This window comes from Ovis canadensis, chromosome 3 (assembly GCF_042477335.2).
Source record: "Ovis canadensis isolate MfBH-ARS-UI-01 breed Bighorn chromosome 3, ARS-UI_OviCan_v2, whole genome shotgun sequence".
Lineage (NCBI taxonomy): Eukaryota > Metazoa > Chordata > Mammalia > Artiodactyla > Bovidae > Ovis > Ovis canadensis.
The window spans coordinates 169440667-169458067 of record NC_091247.1 but is presented as its reverse complement, the minus strand read 5'-3'; the positions used below and the strand labels follow the sequence as shown (position 1 = coordinate 169458067).

Genomic DNA, 17401 nt, shown 5'->3' with positions numbered 1-17401 from the left:
AAGGAGAGGTGTTAATCTCTTTAGGCAGAGTGACAGGGTTCCCTGAGGCAGGTGGTTATGTATGGTTATAATAATAAAAGCAATGAAAAACAAAGATTAAAGTTAAAGAAACAGATCCATCATGGAGTCAGAATTGTCTCTTCTCTGCCACAATACGTAAGAAGTGGATTTATTTAGAGAGATACACACTCCACAGACAGACTATGGGCCATCTCAGAAAGCAGAGTGAAAACGTTTACCTCAGAATGGGACTTTGAACCCGTGTGCTGGGTCTCAAACCCAGCTGAAATCCAGTTTAGGATTTGAACCCTCATGGCCAAGACTTTCAGTCACTCAGTTCAGTCACTCAGTCGTGTCCGACTCTTTGCGACCCTATGGACTGCAGCACACCAAGCCTCCCTGACCATCACCAACTCCTGGAGTTTACTCAAAGCCATGTCCATTGAGTTGGTGATGCCATCCAACCATCTCATCCTCTGCCATCCCCTTCTCCTCCTGCCTTCAATCTTCCCAAGCATATGAGTCAGCTCTTCACGTCAGGTGGCCAAATTATTGGAGTTTCAGCTTCAACATCAGTCCTTCCAATGAATACCCAGGACTGATCTGCTTTGGGATGGACTGGTTGGATCTCCTTGCAGTCCAAGGGACTCTCAAGAGTCTTCTCCAACACCACAGTTCAAAAGCATCAATTCTTAGGCACTCAGCTTTCTTTATAGTCCAACTCTCACATCCATACATGACTACTGGAAAAACTATAGCCTTGAGTAGATGGACTTTTGTTGACAAAGCAATGTCTTAGTCTTTCCCATTCTATTGTTTTCCTCTATTTCTTTGCACTGATCACTGAGGAAGGCTTTCTTATCTCTCCTTGCTATACTCTGGAATTCTACATTCAAATGGGTATATCTTTCCTTTTCTCCTTTGCTTTTGGCTTCTCTTCTTTTTACAGCTATTTGTAAGGCTTCCTCAGATAGTCATTTTTGGTTTCTGCACTTCTTTTTTGGGGGGATGGTCTTGCTCCTTGTCTCCTGTACAATGTCATGAACCTCTGACCATAGCTCATCAGGCCTCTTGTCTATCAGATCTAGTTCCTTAAATCTATTTCTCACTTCCACTGTATAATCATAAGGGGTTTGATTTAGGTCATACCCGAATGATCTAGTGGTTTTCCCCCACTTTCTTCAATTTAAGTCTGAATTTGGCAATAAGGAGTTCATGATCTGAGCCACAGTTAGCTCCCGGTCTTGTTTTTGCTGACTATATAGAGCTTCTCCATCTTTGGCTGCAAAGAATATAATCAATCTGATTTTGGTATTGACCATCTGGTGATGTCCATGTGTAGTCTTCTCTTGCATTGTCAGAAGAGGGTATTTGCTATGACCAGTGTGTTCTCTTGGCAGAACTCAATTAGCCTTTGCCCTGCTTCATTCTGTACTCCAAGGCCATTGCCTGTTACTCCAGGTGTTTCTTGACTTCCTACTTTTGCATTCCAGTCCCTGATAATGAAAAGGACATCTTTTTTGGGTGTTAATTCTAAAAGATCTTGTAGGTCTTCATAGAACCACTCAACTTCAGCTTCTTCGGCATTACTGGTCAGTGCATAGACTTGGATTGCCATAATCCAAGTGGTTTGCCTTGGAAATGAACAGAGATCATTCTGTCATTTTTGAGATTGCATCCAAATACTGCAATTCAAACTCTTTTGTTGACTATGATGGCTACTCCATTTCTTCTGGGATTCTTGTCCACAGTAGTAGATATAATTGTCATCTGAGTTAAATTCACCCATTCCAGTCCATTTTAGTTTGCTGATTCCTAGAATGTTGATGTTCACTCTTGCCATCTCCTGTTTGATCACTACGAATTTGCCTTGATTCATGGACCTAACATTCCAGGTTCCTATGCAGTATTGCTCTTTACAACATCAGACCTTGCTTTCATCACCAATCACATCCACAACTGGGTGTTGTTTTTGCTTTGGCTCTGTCTCTTCATTCTTTCTGGAGTTAGTTCTCCACTGATCTCCAGTAGCATACTGGGCACCTACCAACCTAGGGAGTTCATCTTTCGGTGTCCTATCTTTTTGCCTTTTCATACTGTTCATGGCGTTCTCAAGGCAGGAATACTGAAGTGGTTTGCCATTCCCTTCTCCAGTGGACCACATTTTGTCAGTTTAGGACTCAAACCCACATGGCCAAGACTTGAATCCAACCAAAACCCTGCTTGACACTTGAACCCACGTGGTATTGAAACACCTGGTTTCAGGACCTAATGGAGCTCAGGTTCTTGAGGTCTTATCACAGAAAGAATTCCATGAGAGACAAAATGTTAGGAAAAAGTGGATTTATTCAGATTCAGAGAGAGGCAAATGCCAAAGGCTGAGTGTGGGCCATCACAGAAGGTGAGTCTGACAGCTTGTGAAATGTGGTGTGATTAGTTTTTATTCAGTTCAGTTCTGTGAAGTTGCTCAGTCGTGTCTGACTCTTTGCAACCCCATGGACTGCAGTACGCCAGGCTTCCCCTTCCATCACCAATTCCTGGAGCCTGCTCAAACTCATGTCCATCAAGTTGGTGGTGCCATTCAACCATCTCATCCTCTGTTGTCCCCTTCTCCTCCTGCCTTCAATCTTTCCCAGCATCAGGGTCTTTTCTAGTAAGTCAGTTCTTTGCATCAAGTGGCCAAAGTATTGGAGCTTCAGCATCAGTCCTTCTGTTAGGGGAAGCACACTGATTGAAACCGCCCACACTGGTCAGGCACCATAGTAACCATTTGCATGAGTTGTTTTATGACAGGAGACCCTGATAAGGAATACGGAACTGATAAGCCACCACCAACCGGAAGAGTTTGGGAAAGGTCGAGAGGAGACACCACGTGTCTGTCCAGTTCCCAGAATCCCTCTCGCTAGCATGCATCTTGGCTGAGCAATATGTGTGCCACCAGGAAAGACTGTGAATTAGAGCGATTGGCCAAAGACGACCCTGAAACTAATCCCATCACCATGAAACCTTGAGACTGCAAGCCACGCGGCAGAGCTGTTCTCCTGGGTTCCCTTACCCTGCTGCTCTCCACCCAGGTGCCCTTTCCCAATAAAATCTCTTGCTTTGTCAGCACATGTGTCTCCTTGGATAATTCATTTCCGAGTGTTGGACAAGAGCCCAGTTTGGGGCCCTGGAAAGAGTCCCCCTTCCTGCAACACTTCCAATAAATATTCAGGAATGATTTCTTTTAGGATTGACTGGCTTGATCTCCTTGCAGTCCAAGGGACTCTCAAGAGTCTTCTCCAACACCACAGTTCAAAACTATCAATTCTTTGGCTCTTAGTTTTCTTTATAGTTCAACTCTCACATCCATACATGACTACTGGAAAAACCATAGCTTTGACTAGATGTACCATTGTCAGCAAAGTAATGTCTCTGCTTTTTAATATGCTGTCTAGATTGGTCATAGCTTTTCTTCTAAGGAGCAAGCGTCTTTTAATTTCAGGGCTGTATTCACCATCTGCAGTGATTTGGGAGCCTGAGAAAATAAAATCTCTTACTGTTTCCATTGTTTCCCCATTTATTTGCCATGAACTGATGGGACTGGATGCCATGATCTTAGTTTTCTGAATGTTGAATTTTAAGCCAGCCCAATGAGTGGGAGGATTATTCCATCTATTTTGGGAAAGGGGTTGAGATTTTCAGTAATTGGGCCACCACCCATTCCTTGGTCTTTTGAAAATGGCAACAATACATGGAAGAACTGTACAAAAAAGATCTTCATGACCCAGATAATCATGATGATGTGATCACTAATCTAGAGCCAGACATCTTGGAATGTGAAGTCAAGTGGGCCTTAGAAAGCATCACTACAAACAAAGCTAGTGGAGGTGATGGCATTCCAGTTGAACTATTTCAAATCCTGAAAGATGATGCTGTGAAAGTGCTGCACTCAATATGCCAGCAAATTTGGAAAACTCAGCAGTGGCCATAGGACTGGAAAAGGTCAGTTTTCATTCCAATCCCAAAGAAAAGCAATGCCAAAGAATGCTCAAACTACCACACAGTTGCACTCATCTCACACACTAGTAAAGTAATGCTCAAAATTCTCCAAGCCAGGCTTCAGCAATATGTGAACCGTGAACTCCCTGATGTTCAAGCTGGTTTTAGAAAAGGCAGAGGAACCAGAGATCAAATTGCCAACATTTGCTGGATCATCGAAAAAGCAAGAGAGTCGAAAAAGCAAGAGAGTTCCAGAAAAGCATTTCTGCTTTATTGAGTATGCCAAAGCTTTTGACTGTGTGGATCACAATCAACTGTGGAAAATTCTGAAAGAGATGGGAATACCAGACCACCTAACCTGCCTCTTGAGAAATCTGTATGCAGGTCAGGAAGCAACAGTTAGAACTGGACATGGAACAACAGACTGGTTCCAAATAGGAAAAGGAGTACGTCAAGGCTGTATATTGTCACCCTGCTTATTTAACTTCTATGCAGAGTACATCATGAGAAACGCTGGGCTGGAAGAAGCACAAGCTGGAATCAAGATTGCCAGGAGAAATATCAATAACCTCAGATATGCAGATGACACCACCCTTATGGCAGAAAGTGAAGAGGAGCTAAAAAGCCTCTTGATGAAAGTGAAAGAGGAAAGTGGAAAACTTGGCTTAAAGCTCAACATTCAGAAAACAAAGATCATAGCATCCGGTCCCATCACTTCATGGGAAATAGATGGGGAAAGAGTGGAAACAGTGTCAGACTTAATTTTTCTGGGCTCCAAAATCACTGCAGATGGTGATTGCAGCCATGAAATTAAAAGACGCTTACTCCTTGGAAGAAAAGTTATGACCAACCTAGATAGCATATTCAAAACCAGAGACATTACTTTGCCGACTAAGGTCTGTCTAGTCAAGGCTATGGTTTTTCCTGTGGTCATGTATGGATGTGAGAGTTGGACTGTGAAGAAGGTTGAGCGCCGAAGAATTGATGCTTTTGAACTGTGGTGTTGGAGAAGACTCTTGAGAGTCCCTTGGACTGCAAGGAGATCCAACCAGTCCATTCTGAAGGAGATCAGCCCTGGGATTTCTTTGGAAGGAATGATACTAAAGCTGAAGCTCTAGTACTTTGGCCACCTCGTGCGAAGAATTGACTCATTGGAAAAGACTCTGGTGCTGGGAGGGATTGGGGGCAGGAGGAGAAGGGGACAACAGAGGATGAGATGGCTGGATGGCATCACGGACTCGATGGACATGAGTCGGAGTGAACTCCGGGAGATGGCGATGGACAGGGAGGCCTGGTGTGCTGCGATTCATGGGGTCACAAAGAGTCGGACACGACTGAGCAACTGAACTGAACTGGAACTTTCATGGCACTTCTGGGTGTGTCATTTAGCTTGCTGACTGAGGATCAAGTTCTTGTCTTGTCTGCCATCTTGGTCCCATTTGATTCTAATTGGTTTATGTCATGTCCTTGGGCTATATCATTCTTCCAAAAGTTGTACCCAAAAAAAAAAAAAAAATACAAAAGTTGTACCCTGCCCACTTCCCTCCGGTTACAAGAAAGTGAAGTGAAAGTGAAGTTGCTCAGTCATGTCCAACTCTTTGTGACCCCATGGACTATAGCCTACTAGGTTCCTCCATCCATGGGATTTTCTGGGCAAAAAAATGGAGTGGGTTGCCATTTCCTTCTCCAGGAGATCATCCCAACCCAGGGATTGAACCCAGGGCTTCTGCACTGTAGGCAGACACTTTACCATCTGAGCCACCAGGGAAGTCCATTCCCGTTACAAAAGCAGCCTTGAATTATGGCATGGTTAGTTTTTATGGACTGGATAATTTCATAGACTAATGAGTGGGAGGATTATTGAAAATTATTTCAGAGGGGGGTGTGAATTTCTAGGAACTGCACCACCACCCACTTTTTGACCTTTTATGGAGGGTCTGTCCCAAAGAAAGGCAATGCCAAAAAATGCTCAAACTACCACACAATTGCGCTCGTCTCACACACTAGTAAAGTAATGCTCAAGATTCTCCAAGCCAGGCTTGAAAAGTACGTGAACTGTAAACTTCCAGATGTTCAAGCTGGTTTTAGAAAAGGCAGAGGAACCAGAGATCAAATTGCCAACATCTGCTGGATCATCAAAAAAGCAAGAGAGTTCCAGAAAAACATCTATTTCTGCTTTATTGACTATGCCAAAGCCTTTGACTGTGTGCATCACAATAAACTGTGGAAAGTTCTGAAAGAGATGGGAACACCAGACCACCTGACGTGTATGCAGGTCAGGAAGCAACAGTTAGAACTGGACATGGAACAACAGACTGGTTCCAAATAAGAAAAGGAGTACATCAAGGCTGTATATTGTCACCCTGCTTATTTAACTTATATGCAGAGTACATCATGAGAAACTCTGAGCTGGATGAAGCACAAGCTGGAATCAAGATTGCTGGGAGAAATATCAATAACCCCAGATATGCAGATGGCATCACTCTTATGGCAGAAAGCAAAGAAGAACTAAAGAGTCCCTTGGACTACAAGGAGATCAAACCAGTCCATCCTAAAGAAAATCAGTCCTGAATATTCATTGGAAGGACTGATGCTGAAGCTGAAACTCCAATAATGTGGCCACCTTATGTGAAGAGCTGACTCATTTGAAAAGACTTTGATGCTGGGGAAGATTGAAAGCAGAAGGAGAAGGGGACAACAGAGTATGAGATGGTTGGATGGCATCACCAACTCAATGGACATGAGTTTGAGTAAACTCCAGGAATTGGTGATGGACAAGGAAGCCTGGCATGCTGCAGTCCATGGGGTCACAAAGAGTCGAACACAACTGAGCAACCAAACTGAACTAACTGATGGAGGGTCTCAGAACTGTCATGGCACTGATGGGTGTGTCATTTAGCTAATGTACTACAATGAAGGTATAATGAGGCTCAAGTTCTATTAGAAGTGGAATCTTCTACCATTTTAGACCTAGTTGGTTCTAACCAGTTTTTATCATGTCCTTATGGCTTTGTCATTCTTTTAAAGGTTGTGTGCCCTGTCCCCTTCCCTCTTGTTTCAAAATGATGTCAGCTACAAATTGGTGCTTGTCAAGGGCTTTTGCCATCTGTCTCTAAAGTGATTGAATCTCATCCTCCTGCAGCTGTTGACCCTCAACACACCCTAAAGGGAGTTCAGGGTGGAGAATGAGACACTCTGTGCTCCAAGGAAACTGGTGGAGCAGATCTTTAGATAACTAGTCATTTTCAGGAACTGATTTCAGGATTCCAATCCTTGCATCTTCTCATACCTAAGTGAAGTGAAAGTTGCTCAGTTGTGTCCAACTGTTTGTGACCCCATGGACTTTGCGACCCCATGGAGAGGATTCTGGCCTGAATTCTCTAGGTAGTCTTTTTCCTTCTCCAGGGAATCTTCCCAACCCACAAATCGAACCCAGGTCTCCAGCTTTGCAGGCAGATTCTTTACCAGCTGAGCCACCAGGGAAGCCCAAGAATACTGGAATGGGTAGCCTATCCCTTCTCCAGCAAACCTTCCTCATCCAGGAATCGAACCAGGGTCTCCCGCATTGCAGGTGGATTCTTTACCAACTGAGCTATCAGGGAAGCCCTCTCATACCTAGAAAAGTGCTAAATCCCGTTAAGGTGACATCAGCTCCTCGTGACTAGCAGAAACCCTTCTGTAAGATAAGTGCTGGATTGCATTGAACTCCCCCTTCACCACAATCATATATATTGACCTTCCCCCTCTACCTCTTTGGAGCAGTTTCTCAGAGCTACCTGAAGTGCTATCTCCCAGGTTGCAATCCTTATTTTGCCCCAAGTAAAATTTGCAACACTCAGGTTGTATATTTTTTTTAAGTTGACAATGACAAGTTTGCCTCAAAACAGTATTCAGTAGGGGTGGGAAGGGAAAGTGGATGAGCATGTAGATGAAGCAAGACTGCCCATGGTTTGAAAGTTGTTGGGACTGGATGACGTATACATGGGTGCAGTATACTATTTTATTAATTTTTGTTCAAATTCAAATTTTTCCATTATACAAAGTTTTTAAAAAGAGAGAATGATAAGATACAAGAAGAAGGAGAAAGAAGTCAGGGGGATGGGGAGATTGAAAGGAAAAAGAAGGAGAATAAATTAAGTCCTAGGTTTTTGCTTGAGCAATTGAGCAATTGATTGTGCCATTATTGAGCTGGTGAAGAGAATGAGCAGAGTTAAACAAGAGGTTTGAGGGGTATCATAAGTCCCATTTTGGACACATGAAGTTTGACACATCCAAGAAACAGGCTGAGGAATATGTAAACAACTGAATATGCAAGTCAAATGAAACTCAGGGGGAAAAACTGCCCCAAAGAGATAAATATGTGAAAAAATAGCATAGACATGGTATTTAAGTCATGAAAACGAATGGTATTACTTAATGAGAGAATATAGACAAAGGGAGATCCAAAATCAAACCCAAAGAAACAAAATTTAGAAGACTGAGCAAATGAGAAAGACCTTAAAAGGGGTGGGGGGGAGTCTAAGAAGTAACACCTAGGGGGACGATATAGAAACAAGAAGACTGGGGAGTTCCCTAGTGAACCAGTGGTTTAAGAATCCATCTTCCAATGCAGGGCTGCTGCTGCTAAGTCGCTTCAGTCGTGTCCAACTCTGTGCGACCCCATAGACGGCAGCCCACCAGGCTCCCCCGTCCCTGGGATTCTCCAGGCAAGAACACTGGAGTGGGTTGCCATTTCCTTCTCCAGTGCAGGAAAGTGAAAAGTGAAAGTGAGGTTGCTCAGTCGTGTCCAACTCTTCGCGATCCCATGGACTGTAGCCTACCAGGCTTTTCCATCCATGGGATTTTTCCAAGCAAGAGTGCTGGAGTGGGATGCCATCGCCTTCTGCATCAATGCAGGGTACACCTGTTCAATCCCTGGTGAGTGTGAAAGTTGCACAGTCGTGTCCAACTCTGCAACCCCACGGAATTCTCCAGGCCAGAATACTGGATTGGGTAGCTTTTCTCTTCTTCAAAGGATCTTCTCAACCCAGGGATCAAACCCAGGTCTCCTGCATTGCAGGCAGGTTATTTACCAACTGAGCCACAAGAGAAGCCCCAGTCCCTGATCAGTTCAGTCCCAGTTCAGTTCAGTCTCTCAGTCGTGTCCAACTCTTTGCGACCCCATGAATTGCAACACGCCAGGCCTCCCTGTCCATCACCAACTCCCAGAGTTCACCCAAACTCATGTCCATCAAGTCAGTGATGCCATCCAGCCATCTCATCCTCTGTCGTCCCCTTCTCCTCCTGCCCTCAATCCCTCCCAGCACCAGGGTCTTTTCCAATGAGTCAATTCTTCGCATGAGGTGGACAGAATTTTGGAGTTTCAGCTTTAGCATCAGTCCTTCCAAAGAACACCCAGGACTGATCTCGTTTAGAATGGACTGGTTGGATCTCCTTGCAGTCCAAGGAACTCTCGAAAGTCTTCTCCAACACCACAGTTCAAAAGCATCAATTCGGAACAAAATAGAAAGCCCAGAGATAAATCCACATACATATGGACACCTTATCTTTGACAAAGGAGGCAAGAATATACAATGGAGTAAAGACAATCTCTTTAACAAGTGGTGCTGGGAAAACTGGTCAACCACTTGTAAAAGAATGAAACTAGATCACTTTCTAACACCGCACACAAAAATAAACTCAAAATGGATTAAAGATCTAAATGTAAGATCAGAAACTATAAAACTCCTAGAGGAGAACATAGGCAAAACACTCTCAGACATAAATCACAGCAGGATCCTCTATGATCCACCTCCCAGAATGCTGGAAATAAAAGCAAAAATAAACAAATGGGATCTAATTAAAATTAAAAGCTTCTGCACAACAAAGGAAACTATAAGCAAGGTGAAAAGACAGCCCTCTGAATGGGAGAAAATAATAGCAAATGAAGCAACTGACAAACAACTAATCTCAAAAATATACAAGCAACTTATGCAGCTCAACTCCAGAAAAATAAACGACCCAATCAAAAAATGGGCCAAAGAACTAAATAGACATTTCTCCAAAGAAGACATACGGATGGCTAACAAACACATGAAAAGATGCTCAACATCACTCATTATTAGAGAAATGCAAATCAAAACCACAATGAGGTACCACTTCACACCAGTCAGAATGGCTGTGATCCAAAAATCTGCAAGCAATAAATGCTGGAGAGGGTGTGGAGAAAAGGGAACCCTCCTACACTGTTGGTGGGAATGCAAACTAGTACAGCCACTATGGAGAACAGTGTGGAGATTCCTTAAAAAATTGCAAATAGAACTACCTTATGACCCAGCAATCCCACTGCTGGGCATACACACCGAGGAAACCAGAATTGAAAGAGACACATGTACCCCAATGTTCATCGCAGCACTGTTTATAATAGCCAGGACATGGAAACAACCTAGATGTCCATCAGCAGATGAATGGATAAGAAAGCTGTGGTACATATACACAATGGAGTATTACTCAGCCGTTAAAAAGAATTCATTTGAATCAGTTCTGTTGAGATGGATGAAACTGGAGCCGATTATACAGAGTGAAGTAAGCCAGAAAGAAAAACACCAATACAGTATACTAACACATATATATGGAATTTAGGAAGATGGCAATGACGACCCTGTATGCAAGACAGGGAAAGAGACACAGATGTGTATAACGGACTTTTGGACTCAGAGGGAGAGGGAGAGGGTGGGATGATTTGGGAGAATGACATTCTAACATGTATACTATCATGTGAATTGAATCGCCAGTCTATGTCTGACGCAGGATGCAGCATGCTTGGGGCTGGTGCTTGGGGAGGACCCAGAAAGATGTTATGGGGAGGGAGGTGGGAGGGGGGTTCATGTTTGAGAATGCATGTAAGAATTAAAGATTTTAAAATTTAAATAAATAAATAAATAAATAAAAGGAAAAAAAAAAAAAAAAAAAGCATCAATTCTTAGGCACTCAGCTTTCTTTATAGTCCAACTCTCACATGCATACATGACTACTGGAAAAACCATAGCATTGACTAGATGTACCTTTGTTGGCAAAGTAATGTCCCTGCTTTTGAATATGCTATCTAGGTTGGTCATAACTTTTCTCCCAAGGAGTAAGTGTCTTTTAATTTCATGGCTGCAATCACCATCTGGAGTGATTTTGGAGCCCAAAAAAATTAAGTCTGACACTATTTCCACTGTTTGCCCATCTATTTTCCATGGAGTGATGGGACCAGATGCCATGATCTTCGTTTTCTGAATGTTGAGCTTTAAGCCAACTTTTCCACTTTCCTCTTTCACTTTCATCAAGAGGCTTTTTAGTTCCTCTTCGCTTTTTGCCATAAGGGTGCTGTCATCTGCATAGAGGTTATTGATATTTCTCCCAGCAATCTTGATTCCAGCTTGTGCTTCTTCCAGCCCAGCGTTTCTCAGGATGTACTCTGCATATAAGTTAAATAAGCAGGGTGACAATATACAGCCTTGACGTACTCCTTTTCCTATTTAGAACCAGTCTGTTGTTCCATGTTCAGTCCGTGATAGAAGAATTCAAATTCCACATGCCACCTGGCAACTAAGCCTGACCACCACAACTAGAGCACCCATGCACCAAAATGAAGATCAAGTGATGCCGAGCAGAGCCCTGCAGGGCTCCTGGCATGGAGGCTTTTTTGTCCCCCATTTCTTATAAGCAAGACTTCAGCCTCCATGACCTTTTCTCAGTTCCCAACAGCAGAACAGTTACTAATCATAGGAGGAACAGCAATGAAACCACCTGATGCAAGATTAAAGGACCAAAGAAGTTCATCAAGATTAGGAGACTGGACCGCCTAAGACCCTAGTGCCTACGTGCTCAGTCATGTCCGACTCTCTGTGACTGCATGGACTGTAACCTGTCAGGCCTTCCTGTCCATGGAATCTTTCAGGCCAGGACACTGGAGTAAGTTGCCATTTCCAACTCCAGAAGATCTTCCTGACCCAGGGATTGAACTGCCTCTCTTGCTATCTCCTGTATTGGTAACCTAAGACCCTGCACACACCCTAATCTTGTCAGCAACCCCAACTTTTTGACACTTTACAGAAGAAAGAATACAAGACTGTTACTACCTTGGTGTTTATCACATACTCCTGCCTGACTATATAACCTTTCTCTACTCGCCAGGGACAGGGGGCACAGTTCTTGAGGTGCTTTCCTAGCATCTTCCCCCTTTACCTGGCAAACTAATAAAGCCACTCTTTTCTTCTCCTCCATAATTCTGTCTCTGTATTTCTGTTTGGCTTTGGTGCACAGAGAGCCAAGATTTGGTCGATATAAATGCAGCCCCCAAAAAATGAAGAATAAGACTGTTGTCCTCAATATTCAGAAAACGAAGATCATGGCATCTGGTCCCATCACTTCATGGGAAAAAGATGGGGAAACAGTGGAAACAGTGTCAGACTTTATTTTGGGGGGCTCCAAAATCACTGCAGATGGTGACTGCAGCCATGAAATTAAAAGACGCTTACTCCTTGGAAGAAAAGTTATGACCAACCTAGATAGCATATTCAAAAGCAGATATTACTTTGCCAACTAAGGTCCGTCTAGTCAAGGCTATGGTTTTTCCAGTGGTCATGTATGGATGTGAGAGTTGGACTGTGAAGAAGGCAGAGCGCTGACAAATTGATGCTTTTGAACTGTGGTATTGGAGAAGACTCTTGAGAGTCCCTTGGACTGCAAGGAGATCCAACCAGTCCATTCTGAAGGAGATCAACCTGGGATTTCTTTGGAAGGAATGATGCTAAAGCTGAAACTCCAGTACTTTGGCCACCTCATGCGAAGAGTTGACTCATTGGAAAAGACTCTGGTGCTGGGAGGGATTGGGGGCAGGAGGAGAAGGGGATGATAGAGGATGAAATGGCTGGATGGCATCACTGACTTGATGGACATGAGTCTGAGTGAACTCCAGGAGTTGGTGATAGACAGGGAGGCCTGGTGTGCTGCGATTCATGGGGTCGCAAAGAGTCAGACACGACTGAGCAACTGAACTAAACTAAACTGAACTGGGACAGCCTACAGAAGATAATATTTTAAGGAGGATGTAGTAGGCAACTGAAGCTGTTAAGAGGTCAAATAATATATAAGAACAGGGAATAGCCACTGGATCTTGCTATGCAAAGGTCATCGACAGCCATCATAAGAACAGTTTTTATTGGAGCAATGGGTGAGAGGGCGTGGAAGCATGAATTAAATGTGGGGAAATTTAGATAGCATTAGCAGTGACTCAAGAATTATGACTGTGAAGTCAATCTATAAAACAAGGTGGTAGCTAAAAGGAGGTGTGGAATCAAGAGAGTTGAGTTTTTATTAAACTGGCATATATTAGAGCATGTTAGTATGTTGAAAGATCCATGAAGAGATAGAGATAAATGATTTAGGAGAAAGAGGAGATAAAACTAACATTAGAATTCATAGTGATATGGGCTTCCTTGGTGGCTCAGAAGGTAAAGCATCTGCCTGCAATGCAGGAGACCTGGGTTTGATCCCTGGGTAGGGAAGATCCCCTGGAGAAGGAAATGACAACCCACTCCAGTACTCTTGTCTGGAAAATTCCATGGACAGAAGAGCCTAGTATGCTACAGTGAATGGGATCACGGAGTCCTGAAGTGATAGAGATAAAAGATTTAGGAGAAAGAGGAGATAAAACTAAGATTAGAATTCATAATAGCATTGCTCATAACACAGAAAAAGTCTAAACAACCCGAATGAACATCACCTATGAATACATAAACAAATTATAGTACATCATACAATGCAGTGTTGTCTGGACATAAACAAGGTGAAGCATTGATACGTGCTTCAACATAAGTTAACACTGAAAACATAAAACAATGTGAAAGAAGCCCATCACAAAGGGCTTGATTATAAATAGAATGATTCCATTTACATGAAATGTCCAGAATAGGTAAATCCATAGAAACAGAAGGCAGTTTGGTGGTGATGGGAAAGTTGGCAAAAGCAGACTGAGTGCTAGAGTCTAGAGTTCCTTTCAGGGGTGATGAAAATGTTCTAAAATTGACTGCTGTGATGCTTGCCCAGTTCTAAATATACTAAAACCACTGAACTGCATAATTTAAATGGGCAAATTTTATGGTATGTGAATTGTGAATTATCTCGATAAAGTTGTTATATAAGCAATAAAAAAAGGTTGGGATATAATAGAGACCTAAACAGAGAGATTAACCCTAGGCAGAACAACACAGCCTCCATTGTAATAAAGGAAGGAAGGACGGGAGAAGATGCAGAAAATCTGTAGGTCTTGTGACAGAAAATAAAGTTTACATCTGATCATTTCTCCCATAAAGTATGAGGTAAATTCATCAACTGGGAGTAAGGATAGAAGAAAAGCTACAATAGGATTGAGGACAGAGGACTCGGTATGAAATATTCATCTCAATACTTACTTAACACTATTAAGTACTTTTATCTCAACCTCAAAGTCCACATCATTCTGAATGGATGCATTAGTCAAGGTCCACTCTAGCAATTTCAAACAGAAGCAATGTAATGTACAGAACTGGTTTGAATGGAGATGTTAGGAAGTTTGAAGAAGGAGAAGGAAGAAAGGATGATACCCAGAGATCATAAGCTGCAAACACCCCAGGGCTGGGTCCCACAAGTTCCTGCTGCTGTTCTGTTGTCAACACTGTCCCAACATGTTCTCCACTTGCCAAATACGGCAGAGCTAGAGTTGCTGAAAAAAGTACAGACTTTGGCTCAGGCTTACGGAGCCTTGAATCACCCATCCCCACTGTGGCTCCAGAACTGCCACTGCCAACAACAGCCACGCTGTCCAGCTGGAAACAGGAGGTGCCCTCTTCTTCCCACAGTCTGATCTCCTCAAGTGCTTACTATTGGCAGAACTCACAAGCAAGGGAGCCAGGTAAATGTAGCCTGCAGACTTTTAATCCCAGAAATATAGAGCAAAGTATAAAAGGGTGGGTGAAAGCCTGAGAGAAAAATACGTATAACCTGTGGGACAGTATTAGAACTATTCCTATTAATTTCAAGAACAAGAAAAAGGTATGGCAGAAACCAAAACAACGTTGTAAAGCAATTATCCTCCAATTAAATCTTTTTTAAAAAACTACAAATAGAAAAGGAAAAAAAAGAACAAGGTCAGGAATTTAGTATCCATATTACTATTCCCTGGTAGCTCAGAGGTTAAAGCGTCTGCCTGCAATGCGGGAGACCTGTGTCGGGAAGATTCCCTGGAGAAGGAAATGGCAACCCACTCCAGTATTTTTGCCTGGAGAATCCCATGGATGGAGGAGCTTAGTGGGCTACAGTCCACAGGGTCGCAAAGAGTCAGACACGACTGAGCCACTTCACTCACTCACTCACTCACTACTATTTAACATTGTTCTGAAAGCATAGTTAAAGCAAGTAAATAAAAGAAAAAAAAAAGATATAAAAATTGGAAAGGAAAAAGTAAAATCATCATCATTTACACAGATCATTTTAGACCCAGAAAGTCCAAATAATTAAATAGAAACAATTATTATAAATAATGAAAGGAATGTCCCTGACAGTCCAGTGGTTAAGACTTCACCTTCCAATGCAAGGAGTGTGGGTTTAATCCCTGGTCAGAGAGCTAAGATCCCACATAGCTCGTGGCCAAAACCCCAAAGTATAAAACAGAAGCAATATTGTAACAAATTCAATAAAGACTTTAAAAAAATAAGTAAATAAAATAAACAATGAGAGTATAAGATGACCAGGTACAAAATAAATAAACAGAAATCAAAATTATATATATATATGTGCAAATGGAAACCAGTTAGAAGGTACAAATGAAAAACAGATGTCTTATATTGACCAAAAACTAAAATAACTAGAAATAAACTTAAGAAACATTCGATATATCTGAAATCCTGCTGAGAGGACCAAAGACGATGTGAATAGAGCACGCATGACACACTCTTGAACAAGATATGTCGGTTCCCTCCAAAATATCGTTAACACTATCCTAGTAAAATGGCCACTGCAAACATCATACTTGTAGCAAAAGACTGAAATCTCCTTGAAAGTAAGGAACAACAAAAGGATAACTGCTTTCACCACTTGTATTCTACACAGCACTATAAGTTCTAGCCAGAGCAATTAGGCAAGAAAAATAAATTTTAAAATAATGAAATTGAAAGGAAAGAAGTAAAATTATCTTTGATTGCATATGATATGATCTTTTATATAGAAAACCCTAAAGATTACACACACACACCCAAAAGCTTTTAAAACGAATAAATAAATTCAGCAAAGTGGAAGGTTACAAAGTCAAGACATAAAAGTCAGTTGCACCTCTATACATGAACATAAACAATATGGGGAAAATCCATTTACAATAGAAAAGAACAAAATATTTCAGAATTAATCAAGGAGGTGAAAGACGTACAATGAAACTATAAACTACTGCCAAATGAGAGACTTCCCTGGCGGTCCAGGGGTTAAGACTCTGAACTTCCACTGCAGGAGGCATAAGTTCGATCTCTGGTCAGAGAACTAAGATCCCACATGTTGTATGCAGCTATAAAAGAGAGATAGAGAGATTTCAGCCTTAAAAAGGAAAAAATTATTCTGTATGCTACAACATGGATAATCTCGAGAACATTATGCTCCGTGAAATAAGCCAGTCACAGGAATATAAACACTGTATGGCTTCACTTACGTGAGGTACTTAGAGCAGTCACATAGAATCACAAAGGCAGAAAGTACAGTGGTGCTTGCCAGGGGCTAGGGCAAGGAGAGAATAGAAAGTTACTGTTTAATGGATGCAGAGTTTCAGTTTTACAAGAAAAAGAGTTATGGGGATGAATGGGTGATGCCTACACAACAGTGTTAATAAATTTAACACCATTGAATTGTACACTTAAAATGGTGAAGACGGTAAGTTTTATGTTGTATGTATTTTACCACAACCAAAAAAAATTACATGACATTGCCGAAACAAAAGAATATTTGTTGTTGCTATTGTTCAGTTACCAACTCTTTATCCAACTGTTTATGACCCCATGGATTACAGCACATCAGTCTTCCCTGTCGCTCTCCATCTCCCAGAGTTTGCCCAAGTTCATGTCCAAGAATAATTACATATTCTAAATAAATGAATACATAGCCATTCCACATGCAGGTATTTACACATGGGAAATGCAAGCATATATCCACACAAAGACATATGTAAAAATGTTCATAGCAGTTCTGTTCATAATAGACAAAAACTGGACACAACCCAAATGTTCATCAACAACTGAATGGATAAATAATTTGTGGTAAATCCATAAAATGGAATGCCACTCAACTATTTTCCATAAAATAGAATACCACAAATTAGTTTTGCTGATTATCTAAAGTTGTTGATTTTCTTTTCTGTAAATGAAAACTCCCTTTG

The 17401-nt window shown here is 41.9% G+C and overlaps 1 long non-coding RNA gene across 1 annotated transcript in view; it reads right to left on the bottom strand.

Moving 5' to 3' along the window:
• Positions 1–17401, bottom strand: part of LOC138437552 (uncharacterized) — a 93242-nt gene that overhangs the window by 75132 nt on the left and 709 nt on the right. The window lies entirely within an intron of this gene.